The sequence below is a fragment of the Pseudophryne corroboree genome, chromosome 1 (genome assembly GCF_028390025.1).
Source record: "Pseudophryne corroboree isolate aPseCor3 chromosome 1, aPseCor3.hap2, whole genome shotgun sequence".
In the NCBI taxonomy this organism is placed as follows: Eukaryota; Metazoa; Chordata; class Amphibia; order Anura; family Myobatrachidae; genus Pseudophryne; species Pseudophryne corroboree.
Genome location: NC_086444.1, coordinates 258,013,780 through 258,038,354, shown reverse-complemented (window position 1 = coordinate 258,038,354; position 24,575 = coordinate 258,013,780). Strand labels below are relative to the sequence as shown.

Sequence of the window (24,575 nt, the reverse complement as noted above, 5' to 3'; positions counted from 1 at the left end):
TATATGGTTCCTAAATGTAAGTAGTTTTATCTGTTTTGTGTATTTATGTAATTAATTTGTGCACCGTTAGCAATGTACAGTGATGCTAGCCACATGCTGCCATACCACAGATGATGACTGTCTCATATTGTGTTTTTGGTCCCCAAAATCAAAGTGATTCTTGATATGCTTCTGGCAAACTCGATACCACCATGTTGTATGCTTTTGGAATATGACTGGTATGTGTGCGTGGTCTACAGTGGCTTCAGACGTTTTCTGGCCACTTGGCCTAGGTTGTAGTTTCCAACCTAGCACAAATGCCCTCTTATACCAAGGAGCAGGTGCAGGTGGGATGTGCAGGGAACTGGTGCAGTGAATCGCTTTATTGTGGTCCTGTCCTCCCAGTGCTGAAGGCCACGATTGGTGCAGCAGATGATAGGGCTACTATGGCACTATTCATCGCAATCCTCTTCATAAAGATCCGTACCACTCCATTTATTGTGGTAGTACTGGCATCTGGCTAACCTACTCTCTCAGGAGCCCAAGAGACCTAAAATTTTGCGAGAGTAGTTAAGTATGGCTTGGCTGCTGCACAGACAGATCATGTGCGACTGCAAGGCTATACAAAGTGTGACAGTTTTAAAAAATCTTTGGTGTCTCTTTGCTCATTTCAAGCACTGGGCGGAAAAACACTGAGGGGCAGATGTATTAACCTGGAGAAGGCATAAGGAAGTGATAAACCAGTGATAAGTGCAAGGTGATAAACGCGCCTGCCAATCAGCACCAATATGCAAATTGACAGTTAGGAGTTGATTGGCTGGTGGGTTTATCACCTTGCACTCATCACTGGTTTATCACTTCCTTATGCCTTCTCCAGGTTAATACATCTGTTCCTATGCTTTTAACTAACAGCTGGTACAGTACGCATTATTACCTCACCTTACTGCTTATCGGAAAGAGGAGGTAGTATATAAATAGCTGTGGGCCAGGGACTGTCACTGTGACATTCAAACCTTGTTGCATAATTAACCAAGACAGTAACCTGCAGCTCTCTCCCATCCCGAGATCTGCCTACCTCTCGGCTGCCTCCAGTGTACTCTCTGGCGATCTGTGTGAAGGAGAGCAGCAGTGACTGGCCAGGAACCTTACCTTCAATCCCTGCCATGCTCTGCCCCCATACCGCTGCTGGGGAGAAGAGTTGGCTGCACCATTAGAAACAGGTGTCCCGTCCGGTTGCTAGGGACGCCCAGCTAGCGGGCCTGTGACAGGGGAGCCAGTTCCTGAGGCGGCCGCATTAGTTACACATCGGGTACACACCCCCACCCAAACTTTTTACTTTGTGAAAGCAGCCTGCCCAGCGTGATGATGTGTCTTTTGCCTGGCAGAAGCAGAGTGGTGATAGCACAGGGGCTGGTGCGTAAGGTACTGCTGTGGGCATTATGTGTAAGGTGCGCTATTACTGTGGGATTTATAAAATATTTACACACATACATATATGAACTATTTACAAACTTGCACACATATATGTATATGTGTGTATGTATATATATATATATATATATATATACACACATACACACACACACACATACACGCCTTTATTACGAATGGGAGGGAGGGCGCCCATTTATTTTTGCAGGAGGGCGCCGAACACCCTAGCACCGGCCCTGCTTGGGCATATATACCTACAAACATAATTCCATGGCTTTTATCACAGTATGTATGCAAGTGTGTATGTATATATTTATGTATGTATGTATGTATGTATGTATGTAGGTATATGTGTGTGCATGTATGTGCCTGTGTATGCTATGTATATATCAGGGACGTGCAGTAAAGGAAGGCACTGTCTCCCCAGTCATTAATGATTAAAATAATACAAACAGGATATTTATGACACATACTGTATAATGTGTAAAAGGGATTTTGTGTCCTAGGTATTTTCTTTATATTATTCCAATCATTTTAATGCATTAAATTAGTTTGGGAGGCACTGATAGCAGTGCCTCCCATAGACAATGGGAGCATGGAACAAGCCTATCCAGGTGAAACGGCCCATTTGGATTGTGGGGATAGTGGGACTGCACAGCCCACACCCACTGAAGGGGGATATCGGTCTAGTAAGCGCCCACTTTGGCTTTAATTTGCTATACATATTATTTTTACGCTTACCTCCTTAACCGATTGCTGTTTTGCAATGGTTATAATAGTCTCAGTTTACCACACATATTTATGTGGGTTTAGCAAGCGCCCATTTGGGCTTTAATTTTTGTACATACTAATTTTGTGCTTACATCCTTAATCAATTATTGTCCTGCAGTGGTTACAACAGTTTTTTGATACTTTATACTCTATACATATTCATGTGCCTATTTCTATGATCATTTGATGCTCTGCAGTACTTATAACAGTTGCAACTTGTCATATATCTTTTATATGTTTATCTCTAAAATTAACTGTTGCCTTCTGCATTATTTACAACAGTGAGATATCAAATATGTGCTTATCTCTGTCATCATTTGCAATTCTGCAGTGCCTTGAATAATAACGATTAATTATCTTGTTTTATCCGAAGTACCCTTATACTTTCATCTTTTTGAACTTTGTTGTGGTCTTCTGAACCTTGGTTATTTATTACCATCAAGCCCCCTCAGTTCTCTTTTTGTATCTATTTTTTATTTAGTTTTCTCTCCTACTACAGGGACCTTCACACCATTGGTTTGCCTATAGGCTTTCTTAGCCTATACTAATCTCATATATTAATTCTATTTTTCCAACACCACTCTGACTCTATCACGTGCTCTCTCATCCATTAATTTGGACAGCAGAAGCATGTTTTTCCTTATAAGGTAGCTATACTCTCTCATTCAGCAGATTACTGCCATACTCCACAGGATATGCCCAATCTCATCTGATCTTGGAAGCTAATCTATGGAAGGCCTGGCTAGTAATTGGCTGGGAGACCAGCAATGAACACTAGGTGCAGTAAACAAGCAAGCTGAACAGCAGAAGTAATACAGCTACCAACTATTATCTTGCCTTTTTGGCAACAATTTCTTCTTTCTTCAATCATCTCCCATCTTACATGTTTGTTGAACACTGCTATCACTCTTTCGAATTATGTTTAGAATATAATGGGATTTGCATTAATTATATTTTTCCCTAAAAATATGCTTGAAGTATAAGATAAGTCTTACCCTTAGGCTGTTGTCATTCGCAAGAGACTAAAAACTGCTGAATCAACTGCCCTGTGGTGATACCACTGCCTGAATATAGAGCTGAGGGTGTTTGATAACCGATATAGGCAACATTCTACCATCATTCACTCTGCTCTTAATCATTTTGCAAATTGAATAAGGATTTATTAAGAGACCACCCCCCTGGGATTAAATATTACCTGTGTTAGCATATTATATGTATGCAGAGTTACCCAGTTAATATATTATTTAACAAAAATATTTTTCACTAAGGCTTTTCTCCTTTTATCATTGACTATAATTTTTGTTACTTGTGTTATTAATTTAATGTACGATATATAAGTATACATGAATATTAATGCACGTTTTTGCTTTTGTTTTTGAGTCACTATATTTAAAAAAAACGGATTAAAAGCTAAGTTTTATTGTCTAGTAACATTTATAAAAGTGCCCCAACACAGAGTCTTTCTTTTCTCTTTGTTTTGTCGCAGCACCAGGGAGGGAGCAGAGCCAAGTGTGGAAGTGCAGAAGCAGCTAATCTGTGGTGATGGGCCTGAAAGTGGTGGTGGGAAGCCAACGCTGGGAATGCATTATGGGTGGCAGGTGCTCTCCTCTCCTCCTCCACCTCCTCTGCTCTCTAACAGGCAGCATCTTCAGCAGCAGCATTAGCGCCTGCTGCACTCTCCCACCAGCAGTTCTGCACTGGATCTGGTGAGAGGGGCTGGGGGAAAGTGACTGGAAGTAGTGTGGACAGGGATGCAGCTCACCCCCTCATCCTCAGCAGCACAATAACAGATATGGTGCACATCCCACCAAATTCCAGCAGCAAGGCTGGCCATGCCATTCTGGCTCCTTAAATACCCTCCCCAATTTAGGAATAGGCACCAAAAACATTACTTCCGCATTCCAGATGGAAAGCAAATTACATCACTTCCTTAGTATACTGTATAATCAGCAGTGACGTTAAAACTATACAGCTAGAAAATTCACCAAACATTCCATAATTATACTAGGGTGCTGCAGGACTCATGGATATAGTGCTTCCACACTAAACACATCTACACATCAGTATGAAGCGTTCCCGTGTGTCGTCTACACTAACTAGGTGCATGGGTAGCGTCTGTCTTCCACGTTCCATCTGGAATGCATGACATCACTTCCAGAAAACTGGAGTGCGACGCTTCAACACTATAATAACAAAACCACAAGGTAGCAGTTCCAGTAAACTATACACCACTGCAACGAGACTCTTATATAGATAACATTTTCTCTCTCTCTCTCTGTCTCTAAATATATATATATATATTATCCTAATACTGTATGGGCACTGAATATAAGTAACCTCTACTCACCTCTGGCTCTAAACTGACCTTACTTGCATGCCACACTGTTGCTATTCTTTAATAGAAATATTATAATGCCATGCACACAAACATCAGGATTATGTTAACAACATGTCTACAACAAAGGCATACATTCAACTATGCTCAACCCCCAAAAATGAACAGTGCTTGGAATTTCTGAATAATTATATATTTTATAACAATGTAATGACCAAACATGTGTAAGGCCTCATGTGAACCTCTGAAAACCTGCTTCATCCTTGGTATGCACACTCCACCTGGGGTTATTATGGGTGCAGAATCTAATGCAGTTGTTCTTTGTTTGCTGTCTGCAAATGTGTTTGGTGCAATAGTGTCCAGCTGGGTCAGTGCACTGAATACTTGTGATGTCATCTCTTTCAAAGCACTTGTCAGGGCCTTCTTTAGACTATTTGTAAGTTCAAGTATATGTAAATTATGGAAATCATAAAAGATCTTATTGGTATTACAGTATGTAGTGATGGCTCTTGTGGTGGTGGGGGTGATATGCTGATGTGATCAATTTAAACATGCTTGGGATAGGCATATGAATATCCTTACAAAGAATTAAGGTTCAAAAAGCGTTGAGATTACCTAAAGGATAAAAAAAAAGGGGCAGGCTAGATGGGCCAAGTGGTTCTTATCTGCCATCAAATTCTATGTTTCTATGTCTCCATTGCAACTCTAGATTCCTTAGTGAAATGCAAGAAAACCTTCAAGTCTTGGTCCTGCTTCTAAATCAGGGGTGGGCAATAAGTGGCCCTCCAGTTGCATCTTGTTCTAACTCTTGATATGGACAATCAGTTGGAGGCCAGTGAAGATTCTTTTAGAGTGAGTTTCAGAGAAACTGTGGACCAGTGCTTGTGTGCTTCCAGTTTAGACAGACACATAGGGGAATTTCCCTTTGAATCATTACATGGGCTTCCTCCAGTCTGCTGCCCATAGTAGGGCCCTTACAACAAGTGGCTATGGACATAGCCGGTCCCCTGCCTGTACCTAGTAGATTGGAAAAGACATGCAGCCTCCCCATGATGGATGACACATGGGATCCAGAGGCTTGTGCTCTGTCCGACAGATCATATGTCACTAGAGGAGGCAGGTTGGTTAGTGCAGATGGATACTAGACAGAAATTACAGAAAAGCAGTGGTATAGTGTGGGATGAAGCAGGGGTAGGCCCAAATTAGAGGAGATAAAGGAAACCATATGCTGTCCCCAGCCCACAGCCCCCAGACAGATACTGACCTTAGAAATTGTAGGGAACTATGGTCACTTACTTTTATTCTGTAGTGACATCACTTACAGATGTAACTAAGAAGGGTATTCCCAAGTCAGTGGACTTTGCACTCACTTCTGAGTTAGCATTCCAGTCATTGAAGGAGGCTCTGGTACCAGCTCCAGTGCTGATGATGCAAATTCTTGACTAGGACATTATGGTAAGAAGTAATGCATCACTGCATGGACAGTACTGACCTAGGATTGGCCATATGGGCAGGAGCACCCTCTATTTCTAAATTACTGACCTAGTGTGGGATCAAACCAGTTTTTCCTCTTCGGCCTGTGTGAGCAGAATACTGCTATGGAGGATATGACACAATTGGTACACATTGGTTGGCATTTGTGTATGCATTGGACCAACTGGCCACGCACAGTGGTGACTACCCACTCATCTTTTGAGTGACTGCATCCTATCTTGGAGGAAAATTATAGACTGTTTTGGTTGAACTTTGGACCTCATGCTGACTATTTGGACATTGCTGACCACAAAAAAAGGCCCACTGCAATATAAATGAAATGTCTAGGCCAGAGTCCAAGCCCCCCAGGTAGCTCCCTTTATCCCCAAGAGTCTGTGAAACCGGTGACAAATCATTGGTACATGGCCCACTGGTGCCCTACATGGATGGGGGTTGGGGGGTGGAAGGGTGTGACCAGAGACCCATCACACATTATAAACTCATGGCACATTCACCATTTTCTAAATGGACAAATCATCACTAGACACCATATACTGTAAATATATAGTTAATAATTAGAGATGAGCGTGTTCGGTTCTCCAAAAACCGAACCCCCCAAACTCCATGTGATTTACACGGGTCTGAGGCAGGCTCGGTTGTTCCCGCCTGACTCGGAAAACCCGAACAAGGCAAAACGTCATAATCCCGCTGTCGGATTCTCGAGAGATTCGGATTCCATATAAAGAGCCGCGCGTTGCTGCCATTTTCACTCGTGCATTGTAGAGAGAGCGGAGAGGACGTGGCTACGTTCTCTCAGTGGAAAGCTCAATATCAGTGCTCAGTATCAGTGCTTACTTATTGCTGCTCAGTAATACTAGTAGTGTGTCTCTCCTGCTCAGTGCCAGTTCTAGTATCCTCATCAGTGCTCAGTATCACTGCTCATTGTCTTGTGCTGCATTGTGGTGACCAGTATACTACAGTACATTACTAATAGTCCAGTGCTGCATCTTGCTGCTCTGTGTCAGTTCTAGTATCCTCATCAGTGCTCAGTATCAGTGCTCATTTTCTTGTGCTGCATTGTGGTGACCAGTATACTACAGTATATTACTAATGGTCCAGTGCTGCATCTTGCTGCTCTGTGTCAGTTCTAGTATCCTCATCAGTGCTCAGTATCAGTGCTCATTGTCTTGTGCTGCATTGTGGTGACCAGTATACTACAGTATATTACTAATAGTCCAGTGCTGTATCTTGCTGCTCTGTGTCAGTTATAGTATCCTCATCAGTGCTCAGTATCACTGCTCATTGTCTTTTACTGCATTGTGGTGACCAGTATACTACAGTATATTACTAATAGTCCAGTGCTACATCTTGCTGCTCTGTGTCAGTTCTAGTATCCTCATCAGTGCTCAGTATCACTGCTCATTGGGGATCATTCCGAGTTGATTGCTAGCTGCTGTTGTTGTTCACTGCACAGCAATCAGGCAAAAAAATCGGCACTTCTGCGCATGCGTATGGTGTGCAGTGCGCACACGTGACGTACTTTCACAAAAGCCGATGCAGTTTCACACAAGGTCTAGCGATGCTTTTCAGTCGCACTGCTGATCGGTGAGTGATTGACAGGAATGGGGCATTTCTGGGAGGTAACTGACCGTTTTCCGGGAGTGTGCTGAAAAACACAGGCGTGTCAGATACAAACGCAGGCGTGCCTGAGGAAACAGGGGAGTGGCTGGCTGAACGCAGGGCGTGTTTGTGACATCAAAACAGGAACTAAACAGACTGAAGTGACGCTAGCTAGGAGTAAGTCTCGAGCTACTCTGAAACTGCACAATCTTTTTTGTATCAATGCTGCGATCCTTTCGTTCGCACTTCTACTAAGCTAAGACACACTCCCAGAGGGTGGCGGCCTAGCGTTTGCACTGCTGCTAAAAGAAGCTAGCGAGCGAACAACTCGGAATGAGGGCCATTGTCTGTGCTGCATTGTGGTGACCAGTATACTACAGTACATTACTAATAGTCCAGTGCTGCATCTTGCTGCTCTGTGTCAGTTCTAGTATCCTCATCAGTGCTCAGTATCACTGCTGATTGGCCCTCATTCCGAGTTGATCGCTAGCTGCTTTCGTTCGCAGTGCAGCGATTAGGCAAAAAAACGGCAGTTCTGCGCATGCGTATGCGGCACAATGCGCATGTGCGTCATACTCTTACAATGAACGATGTAGTTTCACACAAGGTCTAGTGAAGCTTTTCAGTTGCACTGCTGACCGCAGAGTGATTGACTGGAAATGGGTGTTTCTGGGTGTCATCTGACCGTTTTCAGGGAGTGAGTGAAAAAAACACAGGCGTGTCAGATAAAAACACAGGCGTGGCTGGCTGAACGCAGGGCATGTTCGTGACATCAAAACAGTAACTATATAGTCTGCAGTGATCGCAAGCTAGGAGTAGGTCTGGAGCTACTCTGAAGCTGCACAAAATTCTTTTGTAGCCGCTCTGCGATCCTTTCGTTCGCACTTCTGCTAAGCTAAGATACACTCCCAGAGGCCGGCGGCTTAGCGTTTGCACGGATGCTAAAAGCAGCTAGCGAGCGAACAACTCGGAATGAGGGCCATTGTCTTGTGCTGCATTGTGGTGACCAGTATACTACAGTATATTACTGATAGTTCAGTGCTGCATCTTGCTGCTCTGTGTCAGTTCTAGTATCCTCATCAGTGCTCAGTATCACTGCTTATTGTCTTGTGCTGCATTGTGGTGACCAGTATACTACAGTACATTACTAATAGTCCAGTGCTGCATCTTGCTGCTCTGTGTCAGTTCTAGTATCCTCATCAGCAGACCCGGTCCTAGGCATAGGCAAACTAGGCAATTGCCTAGGGCATCTGGTATGCCTAGGGGCACAAGCAGATTCTACTGATTAAAATGATATACGGCATGCCTATATTCTGTATGTAGCATTTCGTATGCAGATACAGCCACAGCCACAGTATATAGGCATGCCGCATATCATTTTAATCAGCAGAAGCTGCTTGTGCATCCTACCCACATAGCAATGCAAATAAGATGCATTTTCATAAAAAATAGGCACCCGATGATAGCAGAGCTGCCAGTTGACTCAGGCCAGGAACTATATGTGTCATTATGTGTATAAGGGCATTGATAATGTGTAACATATGTGTAAGAGGCACTATGTGTGTCATTATGTGTATAAAGGCACAAATAATGTGCGGCATATGGGTAAGGGACATTATGTGTGTCATTATGTGTATAAGGGCATTAATAATGTGCGGCATATGTGTAAGGGAAATTATGTGTATAAGGGCATTAATAAAGTTTGGCATAATGTGTAAGGCGCATTATGTTTATAAGAACATTAATAAGGTGTGTCATATGTGTAAGGGGCATTACTGTGTGGTATTATGTGTATAAATGCATTACCAATGTGTGGCATTATGTGTATAAGGTGCTCTACTGTGTGGCGTAACGTATAGAAAGGGCACTACTGTGTGGTCTAATGTGAATAAAGAGCAATATAGCGTGGTGTAATGTGAATAAGGAGCAAGATGGTGTGGTGCAATGTGAATAAGGAGCAATATGGTGTGGTGTAATGTGAATAAGGAGCAATATGGTGTGGTGTAATGTGAATAAGGAGCAATTCAGTATGATGTTATGTGAATGAGTAACGTATATGGGCCCTCATTCCGAGTTGTTCGCTCATTCTTTTTCATTGCATAGCAGCGATTTTCCGCAAATTGCGCATGCGCAATGTTCGCACTGCGCCAAGTAAATTTGCTAAGAAGTTTGGTATTTTACTCACGGCATGACGAGGTTTTTTCTTCGTTCTGGTGATCGTATGGTGATTGACAGGAAGTGGGTGTTTCTGGGCGGAAACTGGCCGTTTTATGGGTGTGTGTGAAAAAACGCTGCCGTTTCTGAGAAAAACGCGGGAGTGGCTGGAGAAACGGGGGAGTGTCTTGGCGAACGCTGGGTGTGTATGTGACGTCAAACCAGGAACGACAAGCACTGAACTGATCGCACTGGAAGAGTAAGTCTCGAGCTACTCAGAAACTGCACAGATAAATCTTTTTGCAATATTGCGAATAGTTCGTTCGCAATTTTGCTAAGCTAAGATTCACTCCCAGTAGGCGGCGGCTTAGCGTGTGCAATGCTGCTAAAAGCAGCTTGTGAGCGAACAACTCGGAATGAGGGCCATAAGGTAAAGTGGTACTACTGTGTGATGTAAGGTGAATTAGGGACATTATCGCATGATAAATTGTGAATAAAGTTGCACTACTGTGAGGCATAATTTGAACTGGGGTCACTACTGTGTGGCCATGCCCCTTGCCAGCAAAAACACATACCTATTTGGGCTGTGCGCCGAATGTGCACACTGTTCTTATTTAAATTACAGGGGGTAGGGAATACAAAAAAAAGGACTGCTAATGGTGAGGGGTGATATTGCTGTGAAAGGGGCGCAGGGTCAGAGGCAGAACTAGCGGTGGTGCTATGGGGCACCAGCCAAAATCTTGCCTAGGGCATCACATTGGTTAGGACCGGCTCTACTCATCAGTGCTCATTGTCTTGTGCTGTATTGTGGTGACCAGTATACTACAGTACATTACTAAAAGTCCAGTGTCTTGTGCTGCATCTTGCTGCTGTAGGGTGCTGTGGTAGTGTCCTGTCACTGTGCATAGGTCATCATTATTCCAGTCACAGTGGTATCTGGTATCTATCTAGTGGTATCTAATTCCAGACATTACTGTCGTCTAATTCCAGATATATTACTGGCATATAATTCCACACATTAAAAAATGGAGAACAAAAATTTGGAGGGTAAAATAGGGAAAGATCAAGATCTACTTCCACCTAGTGCTGAACTGCTGCCACTAGTCATGGCAGAGACGATGAAATGCCATCAACGTCGTCTGCAAGGCCGATGCCCAATGTCATAGTAGAGAGGATGTAAAATCCAAGAAACAAAAGTTCAGTAAAATGACCCAAAAATCTAAATTAAAAGCGTCTGAGGAGAAGCGTAAACTTGCCAATATGCCATTTATGACACGGAGTGGCAAGGAACGGCTGAGGCCCTGGCCTATGTTCATGGCTACTGGTTAAGCTTCACATGAGGATGGAAGCACTCATCCTCCTGCTAGAAAAATGAAAAGAGTCAAGCTGGCAAAAGCACAGCAAAGAACTGTGCGTTCTTCTAAATCACAAATCCCCAAGGAGAGTCCAATTGTGTCGGTTGCGATGCCTGACCTTCCCAACACTGGACGGGAAGAGGTGGCTCCTTTTACCATTTGCAGGCCCCCTGCAAGTGCTGGAAGGAGTACCCACAGTCCAGTTCCTGATATTCAAATTAAAGATGTCACTGTTGAAGTATACCAGGATGAGGATATGGGTGTTGCTGGCGCTGAGGAGGAAATTGACAAGGAGGATTCTGATGGTGAGGTGGTTTGTTTAAGTCAGGCACCCGGGGAGACACCTGTTGTCTGTGGGATAAATAAGGCCATTGACATGCCTGGTCAAAATACAAAAAAAAATAACCTCTTCGGTGTGGAATTATTTCAACAGAAATGTGGACAACTGGTGTCAAGCCGTGTGTTGCCTTTGTCAAGCTGTAATAAGTAGGGGTAAGGACGTTAACCACCTAGGAACATCCTCCCTTATACGTCACCTGGAGCACATTCATCAGAAGTCATTGACAAGTTAAAAAACTTTTGGGTGACAGCGGAAGCAGTCCACTGACAACTAAATCTCTTCTTCCTCTTGTACCCAAGCTCCTGCAAACCACACCACCAACTCCCTCAATCTCAATTTCCTCCTTAGACAGTAACACCAATAGTCCTGCAGGCCATGTCAATGGCAAGTCTGACGAGTCCTCTCCTAACTGGGATTCCTCAGATGGATCCTTGAGTGTAACGCCTACTGCAGCTGGCGCTGCTGTTATTGCTCCGGGGAGTCGATCGTCATCCCAGAGGGGAAGTCAGAAGACCACTTGTACTACTTCCAGTAAGCAATTGACTGTCCAACAGTCCTTTGCGAGGAAGATGAAATATCACAGCAGTCATCCTGTTGCAAAGCGGATAACTCAGGCCTTGACAACTATGTTGGTGTTAGACGTGCGTCCGGTATCCGCCGTTAGTTCACAGGGACTTAGAGAATTGCTTGAGGTAGTGTGTCCCCAGTACCAAACACCATCTAGGTTCCACTTCTCTAGGCAGGCGATACCGAGAATGTACACAGACATCAGAAAAAAAGTCACCAGTGTCCTAAAAAATGCAATTGTACCCGCTTTCCACTTAACCACGGACATGAGGACAAGTGGAGCAGGGCAGACTAAGGACTATATGACTGTGACAGCCCACTGGGTAGATGTATTGCCTCCCGCAACAACAACAGCAGCAGCGGTACCAGTAGCAGCATCTCGCAAACGCCAACTCGTTCCTAGGCAGGCTACGCTTTGTATCACCGCTTTCCATAAGAGCACACAGCTGACAACCTCTTACAGAAACTAAGGAAAATCTTAACAGATTGGCTTACCCCAATTGGACTCTCCTGGGGATTTGTGACATCGGACAATGCCACCAATATTGTGCGTGCATTACATGTAGGCAAATTCCAGCACGTCACATGTTTTGCACATACAATGAATTTGGTGATGCAGAATTTTTTTTTAAATGACAGGGGTGTGCAGGAGATGCTGTCGGTGGGCCAAAGAATTGCAGGCCACTTTCGGCATTCAGCAACCACGTGCCGAAGACTGGAGCACCAGCAAACACTGCTGAACATGCCCTGCCATCAGCTGAAGCAAGAGGTGGTAACGAGGTGGAATTCAACCCTCTATATGCTTCAGAGGATGGAGGAGCAGCAAAAGGCCATTCAAGCCTATAAATCTGCCTACGATATAGGCAAAGGAGGGGGAATGCACCTGACTCAAGCGCAGTGGGAAATGATTTCCATGTTGTGCAAGATTCTCCAACCCTTTGAACTTGCCACACGTGAAGTCAGTTCAGACACTGCCAGCCTAAGTCAGGTCATTCCCCTCATCAGGGTTTTGCAGAAGCAGCTGGAGAGATTGAAGGAGGAGCTAAAACAGAGCGATTCCACCAGGCATGTGGGACTTGTGGATCTTCATTTGCTTAACCAGGATTCACGGGTGGTCAATCTGTTGAAATCAGAGCACTACATTTTGGCCACCGTGCTCGATCCTAGGTTTAAAGCGTACGTTGTATCTCTCTTTCCGGCAGACACAAGTCTGCAGATGTTCAAAGACCTGCTGGTGAGACACTTGTAAACTCAAGCGGAACGTGACCCGCCAACAGCTCCTCCTTCATTTTCTACCGCCACTGGAGCTGCCAGGAAAAGGATAACATTTCCAAAACCAACCGCTGGAGGTGATGCAGGGCAGTCAGGAGCAAGTGCTGACATCTGATCCGGACTGAAGGACCTGCTAACAATTACTGACATGTCGTCTACTGTCACTGCATATGATTCTGTCACCATTGAAAGAATGGTGGAGGATTATATGAGTGACCGCATCCAAGTAGGCACGTCAGACAGTCCGTACGTATACTGGCAGGAAAAAGAGGCAATTTGGAGGCCCTTGCACAAACTGGCTTTATTTTACCTAAGTTGCCCCCCCTCCAGTGTGTACTATGAAAGAGTGTTTAGTGCAGCCAGTAACCTTGTCAGCGATCGGCGTAGGAGGTTACTTCCAAAAAATGTGGAGAAGATGATGTTCATCAAAATGAATTATAATAAATTACTCCGTGGAGACATTTACCAGCAATTGCCTCCAGAAAGTACACAGGGACCTGTGATGGTGGATTCCAGTGGGGATGAATTAATACTCTGTGAGGAGGGGAATGTACACAGTGAAAGGGGTGAGGAATCGGAGGATGAAGAAGAGGTGAACATCTTGCCTCTGTAGAGCCAGTTTGTGCAAGGAGAGATTGATTGCTTCTTTTTTGGTGGGGACCCAAACCAACCAGTCATTTCAGCCACAGTCGTGTGGCAGACCCTGTCGCTGAAATGATGGGTTTGTTAAAGTGTGCATGTCCTGTTTATACAACATAAGGGTGGATGGGAGGGTCCAAGGACAACTCCATCTTGCACCTCTATTTTTATTTATCTTTGCATCATGTGCTGTTTGGGGACTATTTTTTAAGTGCCATCCTGTCTGACACTGCAGTGCCACTCCTAGATGGGCCAGGAGTTTGTGCCGCCGACTAGGGTCGCTTAGCTTAGTCATCCAGCAACCTTGTGCAAATTTTAGGACTAAAAATAATATTGTGAGGTGTGAGGTATTCAGAATAGACTGGAAATGAGTGGAAATTATGGCTATTGACCTTAATAATACTATAGGATCAAAATTACCCCCAAATTCTATGATTTAAGCTGTTTTTGAGTTTGTTTTTTTCAAAACGCACCCTAATCCGACAAAAATTCAAAAGGGAGGTTTTGCCAAAACGCGTCCGAATCCAAATCACGACCGCGTTACCGAATCCAAAACCAAAACACAAAACCCGAAAAATGCCCGCTGCACATCTCTATTAATAATTTGTTTTAACATACTAAATTCAGTGTGCTGTGTGCTTTTGATTGGATAATTATGGGAACACATAAATGATTCACTTAAGAGGAATGTATAAGTAATTTTTTGATTAAAACACATTGACATTTGAAAACAGTTTATGGGATATTTTCACATAGGAAGTCATATGCTAACTATTCTCCTAGTGTGAAATGGTTGTTTGCAGTCAATGGACTTGTTTGCAGTCAATGCTCTTCAGGGAGTATTCTTTTATGCCTCTATGTAAAACATAGAGACACAGTAGAAGAAACTGTTGTTTTACAGAATTTCCTGTTCAAGGTGTTAAGATGGTATATGGTCTCTAGGTTGACCACACTTAGGTTGACAGTCATTAGGTCGACCACTCTCGGTCAACATGCACTAGGTCGACATGGTTTCAATGTCAACATGGTCACTTAGTCGACATGTACTAGGTCGACATGAGAAAAGATTGACATGAGTTTTTCACATTTTTTTTCCATTTTTCATACTTAATGATCCACGCGGATTACAATTGGGAACAGTAACCCTGCCCAAAGCATGGCTAACGAAGCGCGCCATGTGAGGGGACTCGGTGCACTAATTGGGGTTCTCGGTCACTCTACATAGAAAATGGCACAAAAAAGTCATGTTGACCTTTTGTCATGTTGACCCTGCATGTCGACCTGATGCATGTGTCGATCTATTTTAGGTGTCGACTATGTCATTGTCGACCAATAATGGTCGACCTGGACACTGTCGACCTAATTGTGGTTGAACCTATGAACCTCACCCATTAAGATTGTGATTAAGCTGAACTGGTTTTAGTCTAGATATGTGCTAGGAGGAAACCAATCGAAATTCAAGTTATATTTCAATTCTGCGAGACAGTCAGATTGTGCTTGGGAAAACAAAACTGGTTTCTATTATATTTGAATATAAGAAATGAAGCAGGAAATTGCTTTACTCCTTTTGAAATGTATTCTGTATTTATTTATATTTTGTGAGAGAGCCTGATTGGTTAAATAGACAACAGGTTGGAACTAGCCCTCTGTGAGATTGTGAATAAGAACAGGATAAAAACTGGGCATGTGAGTCCTGTATGTAGAGATATATCTTTTGACTGAGAGCAGGGATACCTGATGTAAACATCTTGAGTCGTTAGCACCTTTAACAAAGGACTTATGGCCTAAGACTTTTTGAGCAAAAAACATCTTGCTTTCAAGACGACTGCTTTCCATCCTGCAAATAATATTAATTACAAACAAATGCAGTCTTGTTCTTCAGTTGTTCTGGGTTGAGCCCAGCGTCTCCAAGTGCTACCCTATGCCAGTTATGGTTACACATTGCCAGGGACTTGCATTATAATCCCAAAGGCTGCAGTGTATTAAACTTGCGGCAATTTTGAACTCACTGCCAAAATAATACTGCAAAATTGCACAACTGATGGCTATAGAACAACTGCATGTGCGTACGGATCGTAATGCGCAGGTGTGAGGCCAAACTGTGAAAAAACCCTGCATCTTTTCTGATCGCTAGGCAAACGCTGGCTGATTGACAGGAGGCGGACATTTGGGGCTGATAACTGGCCAATTTCTGGGAGTGCCAGGAAAAACGCAGGCATTCCCAAGCATTTTCAGGGTGGGTGTATGACATCAGCTCCTGCATGATCAGCCTGTTTCTTTTGCACTGTAGTAGTAAGTGCTGGGCTACTCACAGACTGGAAAATCATTCGATGGTGAGTGATTTGCGAATGGATTTGCAGCTGACCGGCATTTGCAAAGCTTTTCACATGGCATGTGCAGACTTGCACGGGGCGGATTTTCACTCTGGCTGGGCAGCGACTATCCAATTGCAAACCTCTGCAAATTCACAGAGTTGCGATCAGGTCTGAATTAGGCCCTACATTTACACCTAAGTGTATTTAAATATTTGATTATATACAAAGCAAAGGCATATTGCTGAATGAAAAGCTAATAGTCATCATTAAAAGAGATCTGGTTCCTGGATATTATAACATTCTCAACAGACATATTATTAAATATTCAGCTAATCTGCCAGGTTAAGATACAAAAATACTATATGTACAGTATACAATGCAAAATCTTCACTTCAGTATGATATATGTAGATGATAACGTGTGTGTATTCAAACTAGTGTAAAATCCCCATTGTAATAGGTTATAAATCATAATATGTGTATAATAATAATTATATGTACTGTATATATAATAATACAGAAATCATAATATATGTGAAATGATCTATGAAAAATGTAGGAACTATCATTCTTTAAAATGGAGATAGTTTTGGATATCATGCAGTATACGTTTCATTTATGGACTTGTACAGAACATCAGTGTATTTATATTACAATACGAGGCTGACAGGCTTCCTTTTTATTTATTAGGCCTATCTGACATTGATGCCTTAAAAAACAGATGCACAGTCTTCATAGTTATACTTAATTGCTATTAGAAGCACATGACAATTAAGGTTGATGTAAAAACAGAAGTATATTATGTTAACCACAAGCATATTTAAAATTAATTACACTTCAGTGGTGAAATGAATAGCCAAGTTGAGAAATTCCTTTTTTAACAGAAAGTTGTTCTATACCAATTAAACCTGACAGATCATATTAGCTGAATGTTTAACATTTTGTTTGCTCACTATTGAGAACTTTGTAACATCTCAGGAACCAGTTCTCTTTTAATGATGATTTAACTTTGCTTTTTTGCAATCTGCCTTTGCTTTGTGCATAATCATGTATATAAAGACACTCAACTGCTGGATAATTGATGACCCAAAGTGATTAACCTTTGCAAGTTTACATTCTTAGACCAAAATCAGCTACCTCCCCTTCTGATGAAACCACCAAACTTAGCAGGAAAATGATTTAAGTTTAGAGTGACCATATTATAACTTTTACCTGGGATGCTCATGGATTACACAGGTTCTGTGGCTGGCTGACTTCAAGCCTACATTTCAACTGGTTTTAATCAGCCACAGAACCTGTGTAATCCACGAGCGTCCCAGGTAAAAGGGATAATATGGTCACTCTAATTTAAGGAATATGTCTGAAATGGCACACCTCACTGTTTGCAACAAATAAATATTGTATATAATGGACATACTGTACCAACACTGTATCATGAAGGAACAGATAATAGAACATTTGTCTTCCGAGAGTGGTTAGAACCTATTGCCATCTTACAAACACTGGAATGATCTAATTTTACTGTTAACTATTCCTTTGCTCACATCTCACTGTTTCTGAAGCACATCATTTATGTACATGCCAAACAAATTTTCACCCAATATTGATACACCCAAAATTCTATAGGAGCAAGACTTTAAAATTTAATTTGTTAGTCTGTTAAAAATATATTTAATTTCTATTGCTTTATCGTTTTAAAGGCTTATCCCCAGGTTTCTCGGGCATCCAAAAGTGTTCTTTTACATATGGACAAAACATAATTTAAATTACAGAAAATATGTCATAGTTAATGAGAGGTTCAGGAACCTTGCACTACAATTAATGCATACAAAAGTATTTTCATGTTGTATATTATTATATTACACAGATTTTTTTATTCATTAAAATGTGTTGTTATGTTTAATTGCTGACTTTTTAATTTTTATTTGAAAGGCATCTTACTACACTCCAATTTCAGTTGTACAGTTCCAATTTGGCAGAAGTTGGATGGTAATTACATAGAAAACAGCAAATAAAGTCGTTCTTATATGAAAAATGTCCATGCCTACTTTCATGTAGTAACAACCCATTGATTTGTGTCCATGACCCTGTCCCAAATTATCCTAGGCTAATGTTGGGAGGTATGGTTTATGACTATGTAGATAATTTTTCCAAAAAAAGGGGTACCCACTAAACAAGAATTAATTTATATTCAGAATATCAATATAGTTGAAAACTTTTCAGCTAAATACAGTTACTTTATTACTAGAATATGTATTTTTATATTCAAGAATTTTATATTAAAAAATTTCCATCAACTACTAATTTTGTCAACACTAAATACAGTATATGGCATAAGTCATATTTTGTTTCTACATGTAAAATAATTATACAGAACTGTCTATCTATTGTCATGAACCGATCACTCACTGCTGCAGGTTCTGGGGTCCATCCGTTGCCGTCGCGGTTGCTCGCGATGCTGTGCAGTGGTGTGGGCATGCGGCATAGTCGGCGGCAGAGGTGATGCAGGTTCAGGGAGCCGGGAGTACAGGAACCGAATGGCCAGAAGCATCTCTGTGTGTCTGCAGCACAGGAGGTGGCCATGTTGGAAACCAAATGCAGCACCTGTGGGTATTAGCTAATCCCGTGCTTGTGCTGCCTATAAGTAGGCTGAGATTATTTCAATCTTGGCCAGTGCTTTGTTGTAGCTACTCTGTACCCTAGCTCTGTGCTTTCTCCGTGGATTTCTGTGTGATTCCAGTGGTCCTGATATTGCCTACGCTCCCAGAGGTCTGCCTGCAGCCTTCACCACAAGAGATCCACCAGCTCCCTGCTGTGCTGTCAGTCAATCAGTCTCCAAGTGGCAACAAGTGCATTTCTGCAGTCCTGTGAGAGGTTACCCAGTTGTTTAGTGACTGCCTGCTTCAATCACACAGCCTGTGGAAGTTTCTACTAAATCCTGGTCCTCATTTACTCAGCTCTCAGCTTAACCCATTCTTCTCCATTGTCGTCTGCTGAAGCTTTTCACAGTGCTACAAATATTATCTTCGCAACCTGCAAGTATTCCTTTCAGTATTGTATCATCATTTTTGCATCATTCAAAGACAACTCTACATAGTTCTATAGTTCAGCCCTTAAACATCGGTAACAAGTCTTCACAGTGATTCATCTATGTCTACAATGTCCAGTTAACACTTCTTATAGTTTGGCACAAATCATTGCTTTATATTGGACAATTCTTTATTAATCTTCAGGCACATTTTATCTTATTCATATGAACATTTCTTCAATGCATCTTCACTACTGATCCTGCTTATCTTTATGCCATTCATTGCAATACATCAGTTTATACTCTATATGGTGACTGTTGTCTATTAATAAATATATGAAACAGAACTATCTTTGTCCTTCCTGTTTCCACCATAATCCAGCACCTACACCTTCGGTTGGTCCAAGGTTAATAGATCCACAAATTCAGTCGGTCCTGACATCTATTTGTCACCTAAATATTTTTTAGACACAGGAGATAAAAATTAACTTTAAAAAACTTTAGTTTTGTATCTGTTAAATAGCAACAATTAATGATTATTATTACATTAACACACAATTGTTTTCTTTTTGATGGACCTATTACCTTTAGATTTGTGGAAGGACCATGGGAAACAATTTCTCCATCCTCTGCAAACTTTTCTTTAATTGTGACTTGTGTAATAGTCTATGAGATGCCCCCTCTGTGGAAATTCTGGTCAGTCTGCCTGTGTTTCTAAAGCAGCAATCATTTAGTAGGCAATACCAACCTGGTTTTTCTGCTTAAATTATTGCCACATCTAAAATATGGGCAGACTTGCCAGAATTTTCACAGAGTGGGAAGGTTGCAGGCTATTATATAAGCTTCTTAATCCTGATGATAATATATAAATACATTTATAATTTGCAGTTGATTATTCAATAACTAATATTTGGTTCTAGGTATTACTAATAATAATAATAATAATAATAATAATAATACTATAGTTACTGAAACTCATGACGTTAATGTTACTACAGTCTATCAGAATTATATACTTGAAGTTGTCACCATAAAAGATGCATAATTACTTTTAGCCAATTTTTTTTAACATTTGGAGGAATTGTGATGATAACCTGATGATTATACAGGGTTAGTAAAGTACATAGGGCCATATGCAATTGCGGTCGAATTGCCGCAAATGTCGAAAAATCCTGTGTAGATCTGTCCTCTTCTGCTTGTAATCCACGTACTTGGAAAAATAATAAAACGCAAAACCCGAGCCACGCACTGAAAGGGGTCCCATGTTTACACATGTGATCCCTTTCCCCGACTGCTGAGACCCCCCGTGACTCCTGTCACAGAGGATCCCTTCAGCCAATCAGGGAGCGCCACATCGTGGCACTCTCCTGATTGGCTGTGCACGTCTGAGCTGTCAGGCGGCGCATAGCACTATGCCGCTCCATTATATTCAATGGTGGGAACTTTGCGGTCAGCGGTTGAGGTTACTCGCGGTCAACCGCTGACCGCAAAGTTCCCACCATTGAATATAATGGAGCGGCATAGTGCTATGCACCGCCTGACAGCTCAGACGCGCACAGCCAATCAGGAGAATGCCACGACATGGCGCTCCCTGATTGGCTGAAGGGACCCTCTGTGACAGGAGTCACGGGGGGTCTCAGCGCGTGGACCGGGTTTTTGCATTTTATTATTTTGCCAAGTACGTGGATTACAAACAGAAGAGGACAGATCTACACAGTATTTTTGTGAGTATAATTTTAATTACAGGTACCCCATGGATTCTAATGGTGAAGGGGACCGAGTCGGCGTGTCAACATAGGTAAGTATGTGTGTGTCGGTCTGCATGTATGTAATAAAGTTTTACTATCATGGTGTGTTTGTACTGTTTTTAATTGGGTATTTTTTGCAGTAGAACTACAGGTACCAGCGGGCCCATTTCCCCCCGCATGCTGGTACTTGTGGTTCTCCAAGTACCAGCTTGCGGGGGAGGCTTGCTGGGACTTGTAGTTCTGCTACAAAAAACAATATTCTTTATTTTGTCACTTGGCTATCAGCCTCCCATCCGCCGCCCTTGGATGGGGGGACAGCCTCGGGCTTCACCCCTGGCCCTTGGGTGGCTGGAGGGGGGGACCCCTTGATTTAAGGGGTCCCCACTCCTCCAGGGTACCCCAGCCAGGGGTGACTAGTTGGGGATTTAATGCCATGTCCACAGGGACCGGTATAAAAGTGTCCCCAGGCTGTGGCATTATCTCTCCAGCTAGTGGAGCCCGGTGCTGGTGTGAAAAATACGGGGGACCCCTACATCCTTTGACTCCCCGTATTTTTTGCACCAGGACCAGACGCAGAGCCCGGTGCTAGTTGTGAAAATATGGGGGAACCCCTGTCATTTCCCCCCCCCCCATATTTTTACAACCAGGACCGGCTCAAAGAGCCTGAGGCTGGTTATGCTTAGGAGGAGGGACCCACGCATTTTTTTTCTTGATTTTTTAAACACTTTTGTGCCGTCCATGAAGTCGAATCCAGGATGCACATTATCGTCAATTGGTCCGTTTTTCGACAGCGGGACTGTCAAATCCGTTTTTTTATTGAATATGTCGAATTCGGGTCCCGGCGGGAGGGTGTCTGACTGTCAAATTGTGTTGAATTTAAAAACGGTTGAATTCCAGCCGGAATTCGACCACAATTGCATATACCCCATAGAGAGATCATTTAAAAAAAAATAGTGGTGGAAAGGGAAAAAGACAATTTCTTTACTATGTAATTTACGGCATAAAATAATAAAAAATTAATAGAATTCAAATAGTCCTCATATTGATTTTAGAAACAATCATGAATGATTCCAAAATTACTTTAAACAAGAGCATGAAGTGAATTTAATGTCCTAGTGTATTACCTTTGAAAAAAGAAAATTATAAAAATTGGTTTCAATAAATGCATGCATTATAAAGCTTGTTTATTTTATTCTCTTGAGAGTAATATTTTTTTGTATATATGTTTATTTATTTTAACAATATTTTTGGGTTCTCATTAATTCATGTTTTATTGAAATGTATTTTAATGTTAACCAATAAATGTGCTACCAACATTTGCGAATCCAGGTAAAGTAATTGAAAATAATTATTTAAGTTCTGTAATTTGAATGCATGTTAAGCCACTGACAAATGGTTGGCTTTGGATACACGTTGGCTAATATCATCTGTAAACTATAGTGGAATCCATGTTTTTGAACATAGACATCTGGTCATAGACTTTAGTGCAACTAACCAGCATGATCACAGTTTAAGCTTATTTAATTATTTTATACTTTAAAATAGTTAATAGAGGGACATAGCCTAGAAACGGATGGAGTAAGATGTGAGTCGTACTGCTCTCCAGCCAGAATATCCTGTTTACCAATCCTGTGGCCACGCAAGTGTCTTCTTAAATTCTTCATTGTAGAACATCCTCCTGCTGTCCTGGGGGTACTTCTGTTGTGTCCTGGGCCTTCATTGTGCTCTTCTGTGTCTTTTTGCTGTGTTGGGGCCTGCATCATTTTCAGACATCAAATGCCATTGCTGTGATCTCTCATCTGCTGCCCACTGTGTTGTGAGATTTTTGTGCCTGGAAGCTCCTGAATCGCTTCCTGTACTTTCTCAGTCTCTGCTGTCCACTGGTGGCTGATCCTTCATCATGTCCTGAGATGCTGACTCCCTATGGTCCTGCTTGGCCTGCTGCAATTGTGGATACCTGCTATGGGTCCTGTTGCATAGTCACTGCTGAGGTTACTCACTGGCCTTGATCTTAGTAGCACTGGTCTCCCACTGTGGCCTCATGTTTCCGCTGTTTCAGAGCTGGTATCTGTTACTGTCTGCATCCTGTGGATGCATCTGCAGCTGAGATTGCTGCTTCTCCAGGGCTGCTCTTGAAGTACTGGCTTTACTGCCATATCCTGGGTTAATTGTGACTAAGGTACCCTTAACTTTCTGCTTATTTGCTGCTCCAGTATCTCTACTGTCCTGTTCAGTACAAGATTCTGTCTCAACTGTTGCCTCAGCTCCCTTTTGCTCCAGTCTCTTGTTCAGTGCAACCCTCTGGACTGTTATTAGGTTGCTTATAATAACAGTATAATAACCTATTTTTACTGTGCTTCCCTGCTGTGACTGTGCCTTCTGGGTGCACCATGGAGAATTCTTCAGGCCATTACCAACTCAGGAATGAGAGTTGGTTGAACTGCTTGCTGAATTGTCTCTATTACTGTACATCAAGTTCTTCCACAAAAATTAGTTGGGAGTGCCTCTGTTATTGACCTGCTTAATCATTTAGGATCTCAGAATGTGATGTGCCCGGAAGAACTTGCCATCATTAAGAGACATTTGATTATAAGCTCTTTTTCTGCTCAGTTTGCTGTTAAATGGTACCCCTGTATATCTCTGCAGAATATTTTTTCTGGTGGAACTAAGAGAAAATTTATTGCATAAAACCTATTATGTGCATTTTGAAGCTGCTTTTTTATTTAATATGATTAGCTCTTTATGGAATATGGTGGTCAGAAGATAGCAGTCTTGTGGAACTTCTCTGCAGCCATGGATCAACTCACATGCCATAGGGCAGAATGACCATCCTTGACTGATGTGCAATTGCAATTCTACTGTACATCTTGTTTTGGTTTTAATGCATTTGTCTTATTGGATTTTTTTTAAATCTGTTTTGACATGGCTCTGTTCAGAAATCACATGTCCCAGTACACTTACATTTTTGTTCCCCCGTCCCCAGGTTCCTTGGAGGTACAGGTCAGTCACGTGTGAGTCTGCCTTACATATATGTGGTTTCTTTGCAATGGGGAACCTCTGAATAAATTGTTACTCCCTGGTAGATGGTGACCTCAGTATTCACTGGTTTAGAAATTAACTGTTTGCATAAGAAGAAATGTCATTGGCACTGCTGTGTCTACTTTTGCGTATGACTTAGAACAGGCCCATAGATAACATTAAATATGATTGAGATTTATCTCAATGTATAAAAAAACAATTAATGTTAGCAAAAGCTGGCAAAAGGAAATCATGGAAGCTGGATATGTTTACCTGCAACAAAGATCCATTCAGTTGTTACTGTATTTCAGAAGAATGATCTTCAATATACAAAGAAATGACCTAAAATTATTTCTTCATTGGTATGTCTAGCTTCTGTAAACTCTAGATTAATCATTTATAATTGTCTCATAGAGATGAATTAGCCATATGTACACAAGTATAAATATGCTATTGATTAATTTATTGGAAAGTAAAAATTTCTGATAATTCACTTAGATTCACTACATACTGTATACGAGCAAAATATTA

General features: G+C 41.9%; 1 pseudogene; it reads left to right on the top strand.

Moving 5' to 3' along the window:
* The first annotated feature begins 2,852 nt into the window (after positions 1-2,852).
* LOC134951253 (5S ribosomal RNA) lies at positions 2,853-2,971 on the top strand (annotated as a pseudogene).
* Positions 2,972-24,575: the final 21,604 nt, after the last annotated feature.